Raw genomic sequence first — 21,461 nt, forward strand, 5'->3', positions numbered from 1 at the left:
CTGCAGTGGAGAAAGCCCTTTGTTTACCACCACAACACGCCCAGCGCGCCTGGCGGCGTACGAGACAGGTTCACTTTCTGTGGACTCTAAACAGAACGACGAGGTTAAACAGCAGAAAGGGACAGGCAGGAATGAGTTAGAGGGTGTGGGAAAAGCATGCGGGTGAGAATCTCATCATGTGACAAGCGGTGGTGTCACAGCACATTTCTTTGAATGACTTTAAAGAATCCCCAGAAAGAAAGAAAAAAAGACACAGAATATGTTCTAACTGTACTTTTGGTTTCGTAAGCTGGAGAATTAAGTGAATAATGAGTTATAACAACAGCGAGAAACTGAAAATGAAACGAGGAATGTCCCTTACTCAGCATGCAACTGGTGTTCCTTGCAGTTTGCAGCAGACTTGCAGCATGTTGGTGAACACATCCAGGTGCATGGTAAATGGAAATATCTCGAGTTGTCTCGAACACGTTTCACCACATCTTCAGTGCTAAATGACTAGCGAGGCAGCGGCGGTTAAGTTTTTGTTAGGGACATCTGTGGTGGTGCATGTTTGAAACTCACAAACTCACTACTATTTTAAGTACCCGCAGTATGTTTGTTTTTGCGCAGAATTTCCACAAGAATCTTTAATCACTAAATAAACTTGTTACACACACTGGAGCCATTTCACATGCTGCATTGCTTGGGGGATGTTTAGAAGTAAACCAAGGCCAGATCCAGGTAATGCCTTTTTTTTTTCACAAATATTGAGAGTGAAATTAAATTAATGTTGTTTATTCACGTGAAATTTATTCCGCTGTAAAACCGCTGTGGCCGCTGTGGCACATACAGATTAGCCACAACATTAAAACCACTGCCACTAGAAATAAATAACATCTTGTAACAATACAATGTTCTGCTGGGAAAATTTTGGACCTGGAATTCGAGTGGATGAAACACAGACAGGAGAATTAAATGACGATGACGATCTTGTGACAATGTTACTTGGAAATGTGCCCCCCACCTAGACCAGGTCAGGCACCCCCACCCCATAGCAATGACACTCCTTGATGGCAGCAACCATCCCTAGCAGGGTGCAGCACACACACACAATAACAGTTAAGGAACAACTCAAACAACACAAATTCACTAGATCCCAAACTGATCAAGTATCTGTAGGATGTATTGGAACAAGCCTGATCCCCAGAGGCCCCTCCCCTCAATGTCCCACCGTGGTCACAAGGAAGCACTTACAAGAAGTTCCTTGGTGAAGACATAGGACGTATTGATGAGGTCACATGTGTTGACCGTGCCTGTATACATGCGTGTCCTGTTTTGTCTGTATTGTCAGGAAATCTTGTAGATAGTTTTAACAAATATGTGTTGATTGTAGGAACTCAAAAGACTATGACTAGGATTTATTCCATTATTTATCAGTTATGAATAATCAATCACTTCACCTGGCGACTAATTGACCAATACTTTTACTGATGCTGATTCATCTTTCAGTTAATTTCGTAGAGAGTGAACACAGCAACCACAATAAAATGATGTAAAAATACTTCTTCAACAAGAAAAGCTGCACTTCGTCTTCATACATAATCAATGCCTTCACACAAACCATTCTTCATCCTTGTGCACATCACTCTCAACAGAAACCCAATTGTATTCCAGCAGCAGTCAACAATGCTCTCCGCTCAATACATAATACAGGCGTATAAATCACCTCAGAGAAGGCCCTCTGGCTGCGAGGGGCAGGGGATAGAAAATGGAGCTGTAACATGCAGCGAACACGTACAAGCTGACCTGAATGGCTGCTGGTATTCTGATTTCCCCCAGGAGCTCCTCTCTGGCCTGTGCCGGTGTTTTAGATTCCACAGGGAGGCCATTAATGCTCAGCCTGTCGACCTGATCCATATGTATGGCTGGCTGTTCGTTCTGTTCAGCCCTTTGCCTCCCTGTTTGCCTACCTGACTGTCTCAAGGCCTGCTGGAGACAAAATTGGTTCCGCAAAGATAGAAACAGAGTAGCAGACATGGCTGGTGCAAAGGACAAGCAGGATGGTTTTACAAGGTGATTATTCAGACCATGCGTCTGGACGTCTCGCGGCAGCTAATAGGCTCTATTTGCAGATGGAGGAGCACAAACGGGTTCTTGTCCTTTAGCTCTGGGGCCAGTTGCTATATTACTGATTACGCTCTGTCCTGTCAAACTGGCCCCCTAGCCCCGCTGACACTGATTGTATTGCAATCAGGGAATGGAAATGCTTTTTACAGCAGCAGCAAATGTCTCATCCCTGTAAACTGAAGTCTTGCATGCTCTCTACACTGTCCAATAAAATACGTTTGGTGCCTAGGGTTAGGGCTAGGGCTAGGATTTCGACTGCTGCTAGGGCTAGGACTAGGGCTAGGGTTAGGGTTAGGGTTAGTACAGTAAGCACTTGAGGTCTGATACGCTTTCTACCAAAGGGAGAAAACAACTACATAAAAGACACACAACCGAATACAGTGAAAGCACTCAAATACAGAAACTTTGCAAATCTCACAGAAATGTTTCCACACTGGTCTACTCTTCGTAGACTACTAATAAACAAAATGCTAACTGCCCCAACCCTAATGTCAAACGACTAAAAAAGACTTTCGGTACCTAAGTACATATTGTTTGTTGTAGCGTGTTCTTAGTGCGAAAAAATCATCATACACGGTGTTCACTGTTAAAAGTACCTCTGTTTTAAAAATGAATGCATTGAAGTTATTTTTGCCCCCACCCTGTTTCTCCCCTAACAACAAAACTAGAAAATGAATGTAAGCGCTGAGGGCTGCAAGGTGCCGCGATAATGGCCTGATATCCTTTTAATAGTCACATATTGTATACTTAAGCCCCAATCTCCAACTGGCCAGCTGTTCCGAGTGCAGTTGAATAATGTCTAGACAGTCTAATTAACAGATCATCTCTGAAACAGTAATAGCCCCACTTGGTGAGAGAATAAAGAGACTAACCGAGAGCACCACTAATTCACTGTATGATGCATGTCATCATCCTTACGTTTCATTGTTGTCTTTCAAAAGTCTTCTTGAATCTTTGCCGCCAGGTGTGTCCGTCTCGTGCGTATTCACAGGTTAAAAATCATTTTTGAAGAATTTCCCCCTTTGACATGAATTTTAAATGCGAGCCATGGAGGGTCTCTTTGTCTTTTCAAGGCCGTGAGCCGTTTTGGCCTTTGCTAATATTAAAAATTAATACAACCAGAAAATAAAGTGAATCGTACCGTCCGGATATAGCCAACTCTTATAGACTTCATTTAACACTCAGCATGCGTCTTAGTCATTTTTGCAATCATCACAATATATCCTGCCACATTAGGGCGCGCGGCACGGACAGCGGCTCTGCAAGATGGAGTGAGGGTCAGTAGATCGTCTCTTAAAAGCCATGCAGAACGTTTAATTATACATCCAACCATTTCTCTCTGTCGGCGTCACTTAATAGAAATGCACATTAATGAGATGTTCTCCGATCGCTATTATGTACTGAAAGTATTTTATATGTTTAAAATTTTAAAGTAGCTCATGGACCAGATTTTAGATTAGATGCTGGACTTCCCAACATAACATGCTGCCTAGTCTGTACTGACTTAAAAGCTTATGTGTGCATGAAACACAGTGAGTCCTTGGTTTCAGCCAATAAAACTGTACAACTGGTAGCGGTTGGAAGCTTCACAGAAGGATATTTATTCAAAGGCAGTTGCATGTTTTAAATATTATTTTTTTAAATAAAAAAATGAAATACTTATTCTTAAATGTTTGAACACAGACATTTAGTTTTTAATTAAAACGCGCGCTCGTAAAATAACTTTCAGTTCTTGTACAACATTTAGGGAACATTTTGTCTTGAACGTTGTGAAGGCTCGAATCGGAAACATTTAATAAATGTTCTTGTTGATGTTTTTTGTTGTTGTTGAAGCTTGTTCTGAACAAAAGCGCCCCCGTAAAATAAAGAACGTTCATTCTTAAAGAACATGATTTTCTCCGTTTTCATAAAGGTATCAATGACAGCAGACATTTTATTTAATTTAGTAGAGAATAAAAAGAAATTAAAATCTGAATTTAGACATGTTTTCTGTTCCTGCTCAACTCAAAGGGATCTATACCCACCCCACCCCCCAATCTTTTAGATATCTATTTGTATATTACACTAATATTTGTAATAGTATAGTGAATACTGTTTGACATACTGTATGGGCTTATCAGTTTCCCTTGATTATCATAATTGCCGTGCATCTGACAATTAAGATTTATAAGTGTCATGCCAAGTGAAAAAATAAGGCTTGATGATTGGCTGAGAAAACGATCAAGGAACAGTTTGCCCATCACTTGTTGTTGGCTAAGGGTGTAATCCTAATGTTGGCAGTCTAGAAAGAGTTCTCTGCCTACTAGTCGATGCTCGGAGAATAAAAGTAGGGATATTTAGGTGAGGATTTTGTATTAAATTTCAGATTTTTCTGAATATTCATTTGAGTTTATGTATCTGAAAATGTGAAATAACGATAATAACATGAGTATTGCCTTTTAAACTGCGACGTTTAACTACGTGCAACTTTTTCATTCCTCGTGTGCAGTCTCTCTTCGTGGACGGTAGAAGAGCGATGATGTCTTGCCTCGGAGTCTCCGGTGAATTGCCCCGTCAGACTTTCATTAATGACAGCTATAAGCCACAACATGCGAAGAACATACACAGTGGGACACGAAAGCCGGCTGCATTTCTCTCTCTCCTCCCGCCGCCACCTACCTCCCTTCATCCTTATCTATTTCCATCAGCCGCTCTCCACCTTGTGTAAAAAGCCTTGTAACACTTTACTTTTATAGAAGTCTCTCGTGTGTAATGTGCTTACGAGGGTGTAACAGCCCTGTGTAAGAGCAAGCGCGCAGCAGATAAAGCTGCTTGTTGTGACATTGCCGCCGCCTTTCATTCTACATTAAGTTAATGCAATCAGAGGATTTTCACAGAATTTTATTGCGTATGCTACTTTTCCATAGTTGGCTGCACATTGGAATAAGGCCATCTTAAAGTGTTACGAAGACAATCCCTAAAGCAAGAGCTTTGAGAGCGATAATACTTATACACTATCATCCCTGGTTGAAAACAAGGGGATTTATCAGGGATGTCTCTGCCGCGGCTGGGGCTAGGGGGACCAAATTACAGCCCCAGCGTCTGGTTGGAGGCAGAGGAGGAAATAGATGGGTCTAGATATAATGGTGATGGCCCCTGGGTGGTACTCCTTTGAGGGAGAAAGAGGAGATTAGAGTGGAGGTGTGAGCTCGCAGTAAGATTACATTTACTCTTTATAATGGATAAGTGCTTCTCTTTTTTTTTTTTTTTTTTCCTATTTCACTCCCACTATTCTGCTTCTGTTTCACAGTGTTCCATCTCTCGCGCTGCCCTCCGTCACCGCACGCAGGCGAAAAATAAAAAATAAAATGCGCACACACACACACACACGCACACATTGAAAAGCGTACACATGCACATATGCGTGCGCACTCCAAACGCACGCACATCTCTCCTCTCTCCCTCTGTCACCCTCTCCCTCCGTCCTCCCTCACTTGATCCTTACACCTACGTGCTACAGATGGTTTCATTTTATAAGAGATAAAACCACATTTGGTGGAACTGATTAAACAGAGGGAACAACATCCCCATCTGCCATTTATTCCAATCTGAAATTGCTTGGGCAGATGCTGACATCTTTGGAGATGATTGATTCACCCCGTCTGGCCAGAGAGGAGTGGAGAGGAGAGCAGAGCTGGATCCTCCCCGGGGTTGCAGCTTCCTGCCGCCCTGCCATGGCTCCGCCACAGTGTAACTTCACCGGCGATGGAGCCCCCCGGCCCTCCCCCTCATCAGTCCCCCGTCTCTTGTCTGCTGCAAGCTGCTGCAATCAGCACAGGCCCTGATTGGACTTGGGCAGGTGAGCGCAATACACTTTAATCATGGGGCCAGTACATGCCAGATCATCCCCTCGGTATGGGTGTGTGGCGGCTCGGCGGCGGGGTGGGAGGGAAATCTGTGTTTGTATGTGGGTGCATTGAAGGGTCGGTTAGCGCAGATTGCCAATAAACATACTTTCTCCATAATACAATAAACATATATTCTCCTCCATGCAGATCGGCTTCATGTGCATGAAATTTGTTGTTGTATATTGACTGTACCAACTAATCTAATGTAACCAGAATACTGGGATTGTCTATTATATGTCTGTTTGTAGTTTCTTGTAGTTTAAGGATATCTGTCCAGATATCTTGTCTGTTATTTGTGGGAAACCGGGCCCCCTATTAAAACCTTTAAATAGCTTATGGTGCCCCCCTTTCACACATTTAACTTCTGCAATTGTTGCAATTGACCACAGGTTCCTAGGCCCCACGTAAGACAGAATAAAAACAAAGAAACAAACAAAAACGGGCGCTCAGCATTTAAAAGGTTCTTTGTATAAAATGACAAAATATATGTCACACAAATAAAGCACGGGTGAAATGTCCAAAAAAAATATAAAACTTAAATTTATACCCATGGTCTACAGCCATGCAGGTGTCACACTGCCTTCCAATGGGTTCCTGTTTACTGAGTCCAATTGAACATCTCCCTCTTGTGGTATTCATGAAGGTAAGGTCAGAGTTCACGATGTTTACTGACATTTTCAGCTGATAGTTGTATTACATTTCCTCCATTATTTTTCTTTTAACTATGCTGACATTCCCAATGGGCTCATCTTTCATTATGCCTTAGCATTTCTTGATTCATGACAGTATTTGAATGCCGAACACTTTGTGTTGACTGCAGGTTGGGAAAAAATATCAATATGGCAATATATCGCGATTTTATATCACAACTTTTCCTGCCGATACAATATTGATTTTGAATGTCTTAATATCGATTTTAAAAGAAAAAGAAAAAGTCATGTTTTGGGCCAATCAGGAATGACGTCCACACCTCCACCATCACTTTTTCTGTACAAGTGCAATAAATCGGAAATGGATAATTTGGTTTAATATTGTCTTTTGACTCAATTCGTCCAATAAATTATTACTGTCACCTGATGCACATATATACAACTTATATTTTAAGCTGCATTTAATATTTCTCAGTGAATTACGTAGAATATTGCAATATATCGCAATATCATAATATCGCAATAATATATCGCACCATGATTCGTATCGTGATATGTATTTTATCATGAATATCCACCCCACATCGTAACCAAAAGCTCACAGGTTTTAAATGAAGGCAGTGTGAGGTATCGTGGACGTTTTACTGGGTGCTAGCTAACATTTGCTGATCAGCAAATTCACCTTCGCCATTCGCCAGTTTGCAAGTATTAAATTTTTCGAATGCATCACAAAACTTTTGGCCGTTACAATGAAATCAGATCAAAAGTAAAGCTATAAAAAGGTTATTCATATCCTACCCTGCCGTTTGTACAAAAAGATCTTGGCAGTCGTTGGGACATGCCGCAAGCACTAAATGCCAGTCTCACAGTGACATGGCAGGAAGGGTCAACGGGACACCAAGATCAGTAGACTTCATTCTGAGCCGAACATGTCTGCATGAAATCTCACGACATTCCATCTAGTAGTTGATATTATCTGTCCTTCTGTTGACTCTGGATGCTCACATATGTGTGCTACTTTCTAGTGCTTTCAATGGAGCTAATTTTTAACAAGAAAAATAATTTGTTGGGTGTTTTAACAAGAGTTGCAGGGATGCTAATTCTAAAAAAGAGGTGTTGCTAGTGTTTTTTTTCAGTTCCAGTATTTAGTACACCAACCGTCATCAACAAATTCTAAATACCTAAAATTTCAGTACATCAAATTGGCTGGATGTTATAAGACGTAAATAATTATGTTATATGGAAGAACCAATTTTTAAAGTGTATCGATAGAATATCACAGGCCCCCAAATGTGCTGCTATAGGCTGAGGACAGGTCATGATATCTGAGTTTATGTAACTGTTGTCTTAAAATATATATTTTCCTGAATTTTTACTGGTGGCCGGGGTGCATCAGTGACCGTAGCTCATCTAAAACCAACACTAAACAAGGGAAGAAGAAGTAGAAGGACATGCTACCTTCAGCCTTGGTTAAAAGTCATGCAGCTCCATGAGATTAGATGTCACTGTAACAGGAGAAACATGCGAAGCAGCAAACAGCTGTCAAGTAGTTCTGAGTGGAAATACTCAAAAGAAATAAGTCTAAAAAAAACGAGTTAACCACAACTATGCACATTTGAGGGTGAGGCCCTTCAGAAAGTGGCCAGATCGCAAATTGCTAGCTGCCGGAGTATGTGCGGTTGTGTTTACCATGTTCAGGAGAAACGTCTATATATCAGGAAACGCTTCCTTGACACTCAACACACCGTAGAAGAGGAACTACCTCTTCAATAAATGAATTAAAACTGACTGACTTACGGATGAAAATTCATAAAATAATTCATAAAAGATACTGGAGCTCACCTCATTACTTTAAATACGATAATATATTTTCTTGTTTCTTTGTATTCACCATCTAAAAATGATAGAAATTGAATATATATATTAAAAAAACCTATTCCAACAGTAATCTTTTAATTAATCCTTTGCTTTTTCTGCACTAATTTAATTGTTGGTTAGCCTGCTAAACCATTGCTAACTTGCTAAACCTCTGTCATTCTTGACAGCTGCCTAGAAGTTTAAGACTTACACTCTCAAAATGAAGCTCAATATTACAACATAGCAAGTCGTATGCATGAAAATTTCCGTCTTATGAGGTTGTGAAAAACACGAAAGATGACCTTTTATACACTTTTATGCGGTTTACTCATCAACGCAGTAAACATGATGCCATTTGAAGGCAGCGTCGCAGTTGGACACTCCAAAGCATTCCAGGGCATGACCCACCGCGCCCTCACCACGAGCTCATAAGTTCCATTTGATTGCACCATTAAAAATGAGATATCTTCAGAATGTACACATCTTCAGAATCGTTATTATTTAATTGAGGCTGACGCATATTTTCCTTTATTTAGTTGTCATACTGAATCTCCCAAGCACCATTTAACACGTATATGTCGCTATACAGCAAATTTGGAAACAAGGGATACGGAAACTTTTTCCTTTATTCGGGTGCGCTGTTGGCAGAGAGTGATGAAGAGTGAATAAGTTTGCCTTAAATTAATGACTTACAGTGTAACTCACTAGTCCTCAGTAACTGGAAGAGGAAGGATTCATTTCTGCCTGTGTGTTTTATGACAGAGGACGTTGTGCTTTTATAACATGCCATGTCTTTAATGGGGTATTTGTGTTTAATTAGATGTTGCTGTACATTTTAGCTCTATCAAAGAAACATTGCATCACTAAAGAGCACAATATCAAAATGTCAGAGTTGTGAAAAGCTTGCATGGATCTCTTTTCTGGCTCCTCTTCCTATGAAGACTCATTAAATAGTATTTGTCCATCCTTACTATAGACGTTGGCCTGCATCATCTGGGCTGAGTCCTACCTGCAGTGTCGTAACCTTTTGATCTGAAGATCAAGACTCTTCTCACGTTGTTTTGTTTGGGACCTTTCCTTACGGTGGAGAACATGGGCCATATTTGTTCCTTTGCTCTCTCCCACTGAGGCTACATGATATGCAAAGAATACCAATGGGTCCCCGATGATTAGATATTCCACTCAACCTTCATCTAATCAACATTTATAGTGTCCTGCCTGTGGAATTACACTGCCCTCCACTAAATCGACCCTGCATCATCAGTTGTAAACACTCAAGCATTTTAAGATGGAAAACTCTCCCTGCAGAAGTGCCATCAAAGCCAGCGGTGTGTGAGTTCAAGTGTGTGAACAAATGTGCGTATTCTCATAAAAACTGCTGAGCTGGGCTCTTCAATGCAATCAGGCACCGGTCGCAGCTCATATACTTGTTTGATGATAACCGAAGATGGAGGGAGAGTGATGGCGCTCTCCAAGGGACGACAGCCATAATTTAGCATGGGGAGTGGGTGTGAATCATGGCGAAGGCACAGGGGGAAGGGGGGGGTGGGGGGGGTGGGGGGGGATGAATCATTAGGGTGGGGGCAGGGAGAATGGAGAGATGGGCGTAGAGTCCCAGGGGGCTTAGATCCATCAGGCAGAGCTGCTGTGGCCTCGACTGCAGCATTGACCTGGAGGACTGCAGCCCAAACCTGTCCATCTTTCTCTCTCATCTCTCACCCCTTTTTTTTTATTTATTTATTTTTTTTTTTATAAACCATTGTTCTCACTATTCCACTATCACTGTGATTCATAGTAGTCCCTCTCTGTTTCTCCCCTTCTCCTCTGCGCCTATCATCAGGCATGTCATTCCACATCAGAGGCCCCATCTTTCCCTTCTCCGCGTCTTTCCTAAGCCTCTTGAAGTATGACCGGCCACAGAGAATGGCAGCTGAATTCCCAATCCGAACGCGCGCGCACGCGCGCGCTCTCTCTCTCCTTCTCTCCACCGCTCCTCCGTCTCTCCCCTCGGGCTACTTATTCTACCTCTCCTCCCTCTCTCTCCTCCTCCTCTCCTCCTGCTCTCGCTTGCAACCACGGCGAGCTCTGATGGGATTCAGAGCAAACAGCTCACCCCTGGAAGAAAAAAAAGGAAAAAAAAAATAGACGGAAAAATAGAAAAGGACAAAAGTGAATTGTTTCAGTTAACCGGCTGCCATTTTTGCGCGACTGCGCGACATGACGAACGGCGCGCACTCCAAGACACGGCCCTGGCCTGCCCTACTTCTCCTGGTGCAATAATCCATTACAGGCAACATCCACGCCTTTTCAAGAGTTTCAGCTCCCCAAGGCTTTGACTTTGGACAGGCAGAGGTTAGAGGAAAACAACCTGAAAACAGCCTTATCTCCCAACACACGAATGTTTGTTAAGGCTCCCCATTAAGTCTCCCCCTGAATTTGCATATTAATTGCATTTTGGCTCAACCCCCCCCCCCCCCCCCCTCCTTTAAGGCTGCTGTTTATAGGTGCTTTATTTCTTTGAGAAGACACAGACATCCGCGGGGAGCTCACCTGCAACGGAGGACAAGAATTGAATTCCGCAGGAAATTGCTTTAACTTGAGTGTAATCGAATTTGCACCCACACACACCTTGACTTGAGGACCTGGAGGGCGCGCACGCATGTGGAATTACATGTACGGCGCGTAAAAAATACACAAATCCGCACACAACGCGGTTATCAAACACAGAAAATAAAGCCTTCTAAAACAACGGTAAGGAGTAAAGACAGCTACAATATGGAAACTCATATTTAGATGCGCTCCATCTCCCCCGGCAACTCTCCCTCCTTCCTCACATATATTTTTGTCCCTAACTTTTTTTTTCTTGCTTGGATATCAGAGAGTCTTGTTTTTTTTTTTTTTGTTTTTTGTTTTTTTCGTCAGCTCTCTCTGCAAATGTTTGAAAAGATGTGAAAGTTTTAATGACTGGATTGAGTAGGGGATAAAGGAACAGCTGGAGATTCTGTAATGTAGTGGCTATTCTTATACAGTAGATGTACACTCAAGCTGTCTCATTTGAAAACCAGCGTTGCAGTTTTAGCCATACTTAAGAATAACAGGTGATTGAACATGCTGTCGTCCCTGTCTCAAAAACAATGTGGCCATATGGGATTTTATTTCAATATGATACACTGAGCGGCATCTTATACGCGTTACATCGCATTATGCAGAGCGTCTCTATTAGTTGTTTTCAAGATAATGGTTTCATCTCGCAGATTATGACCTGCGCGCGCGTCGTTCCCCAGCGAGCCTGGCTGCAGTTGTGCGTGACGTTCAATAGAAGATAACGAAACGGAGCGGTGTCGTCATTATTTGAGTTGTTATCCATCTCCAGAAACAATGTTTGTGATGATCCGTATCTTCCACGCGGTCATTATATCTCCGCCGAACGACTGAATTCCACCACAGGAAACTTGCGTTTTCATTTATTCTAATGGTCCTTGGTTCTTCCATTCAAATCTAATGATCTGCACTCAGGCCCATTGGAGTAACTCAGTTCCGGCGCATTGATTTCCTTTGTGTCGCAGATTGATCTGTGGCCTGTTACAGCTCAATATGTCACAGCCTCCCCTTGCAAAATGGCCGCAATAAAAAGCTAATGCACGAATGTGTATGAGAATAGAAAGCAAAGGCCAGTTTACAGAACGTATCATGTACGATATTCATCTCAATGCGCATTTCGCTGCATAAACTATTTAAAGAAAACACGGCGATCAGACTATAGATCTAGATTATTAGACACGTTTATGCTCCCTCCAGACTACTTGCAAGAAACTCGTCGTCTCAGAGTCCCCCTCTACCTTTGCGATGTCTTACAAATGGGGCCTCTTTCTAGCAAATTCTGCATCTTTCCAAAACCATTAACTCCGTGTTCGTAGCCCACTCAGGCCTTGATTGGCCAGCTGTGTGGAATTACAAAAGGAATCAAGGAAATGTCCCTCTTGTTTCTCACTTTTAGTCGGCTATGATATTTATCATCTCGACACAAAGTGCAACGCACCCAATGTCTCCCTAAAGAAGCTTCTAGAAAATTTACAGCGTGTTTTTAAACGATACTGCGTCCGCGATGGTGCGATTCCGACTCTGCCTTCCAGTTCGCCCATTCAGAAGGCCAATTATAAACCGCTGATTTTCCGTGTTCAGGATTGTAAATTGCTTAAAAATAGACTTGAAGCCGCGTAGACAGCTGCCGCGCCGAATGAAACGGTTTCTCTTCTGTCTGATGCGCGCGAGATTGATGACTGAAAAAAGTGTCGCTTTTTGTGCGGACGCAGCTTCGCAAACAAGTTAAGAAGGACCACAGACAGACCCTTAATGTGCTGCTATGCCGCTGGCCCTAATGCCTCTGCTCTCTCCACTCTAGTGTGATAATATGTGAGCAGTAGCCTGGGAGAACATTGAGTCTCATTACAGCTTCCATCGCAGTGGACCACTCCCCAAATCCCTCTATAGCGGCATTATCTCCCTTCACCCGCTGGACCACAGCCCCCTAAGGCGGATGCACACAAGCGTGCACACATGTGTGCACAAAATAAACCCTTAGTCTTTCCATTAGGCCTTTTTTTTTTTTTTTTTTTTTTTGGTAGCACTCTACTTTTCAACTGACTTCTCTGTCTCATCTGTGCTAATGCAGACTGGGCGCAGACCCCCCCCCCCCCCCCCCCCCCCCCCCTGGCAGCGCGTGTCAGAGGACGGGGGAGTGATCCGCAGCTGAGATTCGGCGCATTTATTGATAAGGACAAACAAAGCAGTACGCGATGCAGCGCGGTACACGAGCGAGAGAATGCTACACACATTTGATTCTTCTCCGAGGAGGTTTCTATGGGATATGTGTGTGTAATGTGTTCTGAGGGGTTCGGTAGGCACGCGATGGGACACATAGGGCTGCTCTCCCGCAGATGCAATTAGGCTAAATGGGATTATGCCTATCACATTTCAGACAGGCCGGCCCCACAGCCACCTGGGGGAGAGAGCGATGGTTGGAGGAGGAGGAGGAGGAGGAGGAGGAGGAGGAGGGGGTGATGAAGAGGGGTAGAGAAAAGGGAGAGGGGGTGGAGAGGTGGGGAAGATGCAAAGAGGGGAATGTGGTCTCTTAGAGACAGCATCCGCTACAGTTGCAATGCGGGCTGTGGCAGAGTTTCGGAGAAAAAACGTGTCTGTAGGACAGAACAACACGAGATTAGCATCGGCTGATTCAATTCATTCCTGACCTGCCATGTAGGGGCGTCGTATATTTCCTTTTGATGTTATGTGCTGTGGCAAACCCCCTCCGATGTCAGACTAAATGTCAGCACCAACAAAGAAACTGATGGAGGGGAGGCTGACATTTTCACACCGGGTGATTGTGCTCGCAGATAGATTCTCCCCCTGTTGAACTGTGTGGTCGTGCAGTTTAGGAGAGGCCATAGATTAAGAGGAGAGCCTGTATGCTGCGCTCAGATGCTTTAGTGTTGTAATAATATACATTGATAAGCCTAAACATCTTTGATTGACTTGGCCACAATTACAGTACTGGACAAGTGAGTATGCCATTATCATGGCACCTGACAGTGGGAAGGTAGGATATATGAGGCAACAAGTGAACTTCTTCCCCTCAAAGATAATGTGTTACAAGCAGGACTGTCTGGCAAGTGGGATGATTTGAGCGACTTTGAAAAAGTGTTTATGTCCAGGTGACTGGGCCAAAAACTCGTGGGGTGTTCCCAGTCAGCAGGCCAGGGGCTTTCAAAAACGATCAAAGGACGAAAAAGTGGAGAACTGGTCTTTGGGTCGTGAGCAGCCAAGTCCGGTTGATGGTCCGATCGAGACAAGCTACTGTAGCTCAAAAAGGTGAGAAGTTAATGTTGCTGAACGGGATAAGGTAAGCGTTCAGAGAGACTAAGCAAATTAATTAACAGTGACAAACAAAGCAGGATAGAATGCTCAATTACTATATTAGCTAGCTTACTAGCATATTATTATATCACTATTTGCAAAATCTAGAACTGTCCTGGTAACATTTGTCAGACTGACTGTGTTTACTTGATGCTACATAATACTGACCATGCCCTCAGAAATCAAAGGCTGTGGTGAGTTTCAAACAGCCAGTATATAATTGTCGCCCATATCACAGTTCAAACACACTGAGCAGTGAGACATTTGGGCCTATGGTAGACCTTCCTCACCTGCATGCACTCCTTGGCAGAAGAAGAGCAGATTAGGGCACAGTGCCGCCATCCTCCCGGTCTCCCACGCTCTCCCTCACATTAATCAAAAGGGATGTGGCGGTTCCCAGCTCACCTCTCCGTCCCCTGGTGCCAGCTGTGTTTGGGACCGGCCCTGTTGCCATGCCTGGCCTAATCACACACTGTCTTTGTTCCGCCGGCCTTGTAAACACTGAGCCTGCTACAGCTGATCAAATCCAGGGTCACGTACGCTCGGGCTCATAAGCGGAGGCGCACATCCACATTCTTCGTTCCGCGCATACAAATGCACGGGCAGAACTGGGCGCACGTTCACCGCATCCGGCGGACACAGTCCTGCTTGCGCGATTCATTAATCACAACTAAAAATCGGTTTCGTGAACAAAGCAGGAAGTCGTACCAATGCAACTTTAACCCTGCATTAGATAGTGGCGATAAATTCTCTTCACAAGTCGGTTCCCTCTGGGGTGGATATTCCACGTGAAGCTCCTGTGAATGGGAACGGCAAATGTGTACATTAGTCATTGTGAGCAAACAACTTTCTGGATGAAACTGGACATCTCTTAATGATGAGGAATTAAATGTTCGTGGTCAACCGCTGAGAGAGCCCACAATATGCTCCTGAACGTTGGGGGACAGAGATCTGAGACTTGGTCGGGGTAAACTGGAGAGCTGTGATAGGATACGGCCCATTAATTATTGAATTTGCTGACGTTATGACAAATGGCGTTGTCCTAGCCCTCGCCGGAGCCCGTGACTTTTACAAGGCCAGCTGGACAGAGTCTCAGCATTTCTACTGTTAAACCACACACGCAGTTTAAAAAAAAAAAATAAATCTCTGCTGTTTTTCTCAGCCCACCTGCAATGTGGCAGAAGTTAGATTAAGTAGCTGGAGTAAAATATCTCGAAGCCGGGGTCATTTACACCGAACTGAAATCCTCTTTGTTGAGCCTCTGTGCTGTTTTGGGAGCGGGAGTAATGAATGAGTGAGGGTGCGTGTAGGTGAGACAGTAAGCAAGCCAGTGTGGGAGTCGGTTACACCTTAGTGTCGTCTGTTTTTGCGATGCGAGGCCAGCAGAGAAATAAAGGCAACAGTGTGCTGTGTTTGCACTGCGTGGGACGGCCTCTTGCTCCTGACGTGCATGTGGTCAACTGTGCTCTAAGGAGGTGTCTGCTATGGATTGTGGGTTAAAATCCTCGAGGCTCGGGAGTGTATACAGGCACTCAGTGCATATTTCCATGCGCCGTGAGCTCAAAATACTGTTACAGAAATGGCAAATAATTTATTTTTTGAAAACCAGAACTAATGTCCACTAGGGGTGGGCGATACAGGCAAAAAACAAATCTGGATTATTTTTTTTTTTTGCCCACAAACGTACCTTAACAAATATTTTAGTTAAATAAACCTTTCTCCGTTAACTAATTACAATATAAAACAATTTTAACAGTATAAAAGTCAAATAATTCCCCTTTTACGACACACAATTGTTTTACAAAAGTATAACAATGTAAACAACACAAAAACAATGGAATATAGTTGTGCAAATAAGTAAACCTAAGAAACAATGTAATAATAAATCTAAAAATTGCTCAGAGAGGGAAATTCATTTTCCGCCAAAGAAGTGGATCTGCATCCTGTGTAATTGTCTTCTCTTCCGACTACCGATGCATTTCAATAGTGGCACCAGTGCCAGCTGTGCGATGTTGCTGTGATGTGATGTTAGGATCTGAGTGTCAAACTCTGTCCATATCCCACCTTTTGCTACGGGTGGGGATGGAGAAGCTCCATCGCGTGAACTCTGAATTTGCTTGATGTATAGAAGAGAAACTGTAACAAAAGTATCAATCTCATAACGCTAGTGTCGATACGATACTGATACTAGCCTTGGTATCGATACTATCGATATTTAGATACGATACGATACGCCAAGTGAAAACCGAACCATTTCCAGGCTAGTGAGGTAGCTCCACGTCTCGCCACTAAATCATCCGCATGGTTGCTGAGACCTTCCTGCATATTTCCTCCATGTGAGACTATCTATCGGCCGTTTTTCTTTTCTTTTTGAGATATTATAAATGTACTGTAAAATCGCACATCGTCAAAACAACTTACCATCGTATACGATCTGCATTGCGCACCTCTAACTGCCTGGTACGTTTTTTTGTGTGTGCGTGCACGTGTGTGTTATTCTGTTGCTTTGTCCCTGTGTCTGCCTCCCTACGGTCTATTGTGAATAATCTGTCATAGATGCACGATCTCATTGTTCACCTGTATGTGAGTGCTATCTAACCTTCAGACACCTCCAGCACAAGCAGTGAGAAAAGTGAGGGAAATTTGCGTAGAGCAAAACAAGCCGGAAAGCAAGTGGGTGACGACGGCACACGGTGTACTTTGTGATGAATACAAATGGCTCTTGTTTGGTTTGTCTAAAATAAGCCCCACGTTGCAGCTGTTAACCTTTAATAGCGACAATGTGTCACCTGATGAGGAAAGAGCGCACCACTGTCTTGCAAAAAAAAAAAAAAAAAAAAAATGAGTCTCTGGTGAATTAAGCAGGGCTTAAATGTTACTAATTTAAATTACTAAACAACCTGGTAGCACATACTGAATAATGACTCCTTTAATATGAGCCACTTAAGACTGACTGAAGTGGAGCTAGAATAATAACACCGTTTATGAGTCAAACGTATGGTGAGAAGTCACGGAGGGCATTCTGGGAGTATTTGTCTCCTGTGGTGTTTTCCTGCCTCAGAGCCGAGTGACTGTGTGTGAGGGAGCCGCACTTGCTTTACAGGCCGTACTCCTGTGCGAGCTGCGCCGTTGTTAGTGCCCATCCCTGTAGATACCGCCTGCTGCCAGCTGCTGCACCGGCCCTCTGGAAAGGGGGCCGGCAATTAGACCTTGTGCTTAAAACAAGGTGAGTCAGGACCTTTTAATGGTGCACTATTTCTGAGCCTCCCACACATGTGGCTGCTTAGATTTTTGCTGCGCCAGAGAACCTTGTGGCACTGAGGCGTGGAGGTTACTACGTCCAAATAATTGAGGTAGTGGGTGGCTCGGTAATGGAGCTGATTATTTTTTTTTTTTCCCTCTCTCTTTCTCTCTCTCTCTCTCTCTCTGCAGAAATGGCTTTTTGTGAAACCGATCTGCAGCCTTTAACTTCTAGTTCTTATTAATGTATTCTTATGCCTTTTCCAGTTCATAACTTAATCAATTCTTACAAAGGAGTGCAATTTTTCTAGCCGCTGTGTTAAATTTCTCCCATCAAAGGTCGACCTGCTGGAGTATATTACATCCACAGAGCTATATACGGCTGCTACGTGTTAGCTCTGCGTCGGCTCTTATCTGGAAGGGTGAGGTTGATTTTCTAATTCTGTCCTGCCTCTCATCTCTCATCTCAGACCTTGATAAAACTGAGGGGTAAGGCTGCATGTGTGTTTAGACGGCTGCACCTTCTTTCCTTGGACCTCACCCGGCTAACCTTGAGTCCTGTCAATGACGGGCATAAACTCAGCGAGCGCATTGACATGCGCGCTGCCTCCATCCTTCTCTCCCCCTTGCGCAGAGTTAAACATAGACAAATACACACACATCACGCAGAGACGTGGAACAACTTTATTTATCTTGCAGAAATAGACGAGCGTAGGCTGAAATAGCCTAATATAGAGCTAATATCCCCGCTATTTTCTGTCGCGAGCGTATATCCTCACATTTTATCCCGCCTTTAATTTCCCCCTCTTGTTCTTTTAACAAAATATTTTCACCAGAATAGTTTTTTTTTTTCTTTCTTTCCAGGAGTGGCATTGAGTGAGAAACAGGGGGCTGGTGTTGCCCTAGTCAGATGTCTGCCAGGGCCTTTTTTTTTTTTTTCAAGCTGTGGAATTTTAATCCTCGGACCAGACTGGAGAGAATCACAGTCATCCATACACTGTGACAGACGTAAAGGCCACTGGTCCTACGCTGGCTGAGGAGAGGCTATACACTCATGAGAAATGACAGCCTTCAACCTGGCCAATCTAAACAGATTATCTTGGCTGCATCTTCCCCCGGACCAGGTGCCAATGTGTAAAAGGGACCAACTATAATAAAAAACCATACAGTGGCCTTCTATACAGCGGCTTGAGCAATTATTAGGAGCGGTGCATCGCTTTTTTACACTTTTATAATGTAAATATCTTTCATCTTATTTTGTCATTTTGATTTTAAGTGGTGTCCCACTACAGTCGGACCATATAGGGATGTTGTTTTCCCCTGCCAGGTCAAAAAAGAAAAAAGAAAAAATCTCCAACATGCAGCTAATGGCGATGTTGTCTGCCTGCGTTTAAGTGAGTATGCGTGGATACTGTGCACGTGAGCGCCCGCGAAGAGCTCTTTGTTCTCCAAGAGATAAAGAGCATCCACTGCTCGGCAACAAACACATAAATATGCATTAATCTGTTCTGGTTGGGCGAATCTGAAGAACTGTCAAGCGTCAAATGTAAAGGTCATGCTTTGCTTGCTATGAGGGGAAAATCCTGGAGACCGTGGTTAGGGCACCATTTGAATAATCTATGCAGGGATTTACAAGAAGTAACCTTCAGGGGTAAACACGCCCCCTTCCATCACCGGGGACCATGCTACGATTTGTGGATGTGTTCTATCACTAAGTTCGCGATGCTGGTTCACACTGTGGACGTCACGCATATATTTATTTTATTGAGAGTATATTTTGACCTTAGATTAATGTGTCCGTTTATTCTTAGATGACACAAACGTGCCGCTAATTTCATCACATTTCTATCTAGACACCTTTCACATAACTTGTACGTCGTTTATTTATTAGATGCTTTGCTTTTGTGAATAATATTGTGTGTGGAAGGAGGCTGCACAAGGGATTACCTTTTGAATTTTGAACAAAGTGCCCCCACCCTAACCCCCACCCATCTCCGGGTGAGCATGACAGCCAGGCGGAATGTGGCAGGTGGAGGTCTTTCAGGCAGAGCGAGGGGGTCACCTTGCCACTTCCTCGGTAGAGTCCGTTTCGGTTTGTAACACGGCGCCAGGTTCCAGAAATGCGCTCCGGCTCCGCAGACAGGCTTGGTGAACAGAGGGCCAGTACCCGGCCCCAGTCTCGTGCGCAGCCCCCGTGGCAGCAGATGCCACATGGCGGCCCCGGAGCCTTCAGCCGGCGAGCAGACGTAGGCGAGCGCCAGCCGGGTCACCGGAGCCCATGTCCGTGTCATGCACGGAGAGGGCCTTCTCAGCGGGCAGGCAGGCAGCCTGCCGTCCTCTCCTGTCCCCCTTTCTTGGATGCAGAGTGTAACAGCTCGTTTGCACGTGCTTTGTGTAGATTAAAGCAAGAGGCTGTCAGGGATAATTAAAAGTAATAGAGCTTAGCGCTTTTTGGATTAGTGTTCTAGACGGCGACACCACTGTCTGGATAAGTGCATTTATTTATGTTTCCTGAGAGTGTGTGTGTGTGTGAGAGAGACTATATCCGCACATATAGTATGTGTATGTGTTTTCAAATGGATAATCACAAAACAGACTGACGCGATACATAATATTGAGAACTAATGATGATGTGTGTTACCCTGACCTTGTGTCTGTGTGTGTGTGTGTGTGCGTGTCTGAAAGGGAACAAGACAACAAAGTCCTCTCATCCCATTAAGTCAGTTCTTCAATCATCCAAATGGTTGCTTGGGCAAAGTTAATTGCGACTGTGCACTAACCCACGTTAAAAGGCATAACAAAGACAGAATAATTAATCTACAGACAAGGAAAAAACATGGTGCATAATTGACTCGGTTTGCTCGGTCATTCAAACATCAATCTCTACTTTTCTCTTTTGTCTGTGTTCATTTTATTCTCGTTAAACAATTTCTCTGCAGTGAATTTGCAATTTATGTCCGCTACCTTCACCTGAATGTCATCAGAGCCTACTGTAGTAACTAATATTGGACAAAAGCCGCCCATGTGATGTTTTAAAAGGCTTTGTATTCAGTAACTATTGTCAGTTCCCGAGGCATTAAGATATCATCTCTGGTGATTCTCTACTAGATCTTTACTGCTGTCGCCTTTGGTTGCGTCAACCACAAACGTATAGTAAAAACCCGCTGGATGAATACCCATGCATTCATTCTGGGAGCTGTGCTAGTACCATTTCCATTGATGCCGTCCATGCGCATGCCCAAGCCATTACACAAGCTTTATTTGACAGATGAGTTGATGCTTTTAGTTGCTCCTTCTTTTCAATCAACAATCCACCTCTTTCTCTGTGTATATTTTGGGGAACTGGATCCCAGTCTGTCTATTATCGAGGCTCATGTGTAGTTTTGCTCTCAGGTCAAGATAAAATTGTTTATTTTGACAAACCAACTACATTCTGAGCCGTGTGTGAGTGTGACAAGAAACCCAAGAAACGTTTAATAGCCAGGGATGCAACTCCGTTTGAACCTTTGCAATTCAGGAACTATCTGTTCTACATCCTAGGCACAGTTCTTTTTTAGATTTGACATTGTAATATATGCTAATACAAAGAGTCCAAGAGCCTAAAGAACAAAATATGTGTAAATTGTAACTATAATATTTACACTGAGGACAAGCTGTAGCCACAGGATTTAGCATATATTAATTAAAATGGTTCTTGATAAAGCAAAGTATAATAATAGGCACAGCAAGGATAATCTATTCCATCCTGGATTTTAAACTTTCTGAGAAGAACAGGTAAGGACCTTTAATACACTTTGCTTATTTAAAA

General features: G+C 43.4%; 1 long non-coding RNA gene across 1 annotated transcript in view; it reads left to right on the forward strand.

Moving 5' to 3' along the window:
- Positions 1-21,461, forward strand: part of LOC125023214 — a 99,751-nt gene that overhangs the window by 48,094 nt on the left and 30,196 nt on the right. The window contains exon 2 of the long non-coding RNA XR_007114555.1: positions 5,712-5,944. This is a non-coding gene — a long non-coding RNA (uncharacterized LOC125023214). The remainder of the gene's footprint in view (positions 1-5,711; positions 5,945-21,461) is intronic.

This window comes from Mugil cephalus, chromosome 17 (assembly GCF_022458985.1).
Source record: "Mugil cephalus isolate CIBA_MC_2020 chromosome 17, CIBA_Mcephalus_1.1, whole genome shotgun sequence".
Taxonomy (NCBI): Eukaryota; Metazoa; Chordata; class Actinopteri; order Mugiliformes; family Mugilidae; genus Mugil; species Mugil cephalus.